Source organism: Sinocyclocheilus anshuiensis, unplaced genomic scaffold (genome assembly GCF_001515605.1).
Source record: "Sinocyclocheilus anshuiensis isolate Anshui unplaced genomic scaffold, SAMN03320099.WGS_v1.1 scaffold697, whole genome shotgun sequence".
Lineage (NCBI taxonomy): Eukaryota > Metazoa > Chordata > Actinopteri > Cypriniformes > Cyprinidae > Sinocyclocheilus > Sinocyclocheilus anshuiensis.
Genome location: NW_015538036.1, coordinates 2,286,528 through 2,287,220, shown reverse-complemented (window position 1 = coordinate 2,287,220; position 693 = coordinate 2,286,528).

Here is a 693-nt window from a genome sequence, read left to right as displayed (position 1 = left end):
TTAATATTTTACACAGTTAACTTTGCATCAAACATATTTTTAAATGAAAACACGGGCTCTTTCACAAAACAGATAAATATTAATAAAAACGCACAGGAAAATGCAAACACCGATTTTTTAAAATAAATGCAAACCTACCATAATTAAATTATGCTAAATTGTACAGATACAGTTATAAATGATTATACCAAATAAAGTTAATAAAACACTGTGTCCATAATGCAGAAATCTCTGAGCATCTCATTTGACGGTTGCAAACCTTATGATCTTATCAATAGCAGTCAGAACAAAATCAACTCTCTGAAAATGTACAGTATTGCACATTTGAGTGGTTTGTGTTTGAATGAAGAGATCCCCGTGGACTGATTAACCACTGACGTTGAACCACATAATCAACAGGAGAAAGAGGCCCTGTCCCAAATGGAACACTTCATGTGCACTTTCGGTCTTGCGGACTTACAATGGCCGCCGCGTGCGTCCACGTGCGTTAACGAGACCGTAGTGCAGGGTTCCTCAAATCTTGCCCTGGAGGGCCAATGCGCTGCAGAGTTTAGCTCCAACTCTGATCAAACTCACCTACCTGTGATTTTCTAATGATCCTGAAGACATTGATTAGCATGCTCAGGTGTGTTTGATTAGGGTTAGAGCTAACCTCTGCAGGAAAGGGGATCTCCTGGGCCAGATTTGAGGATC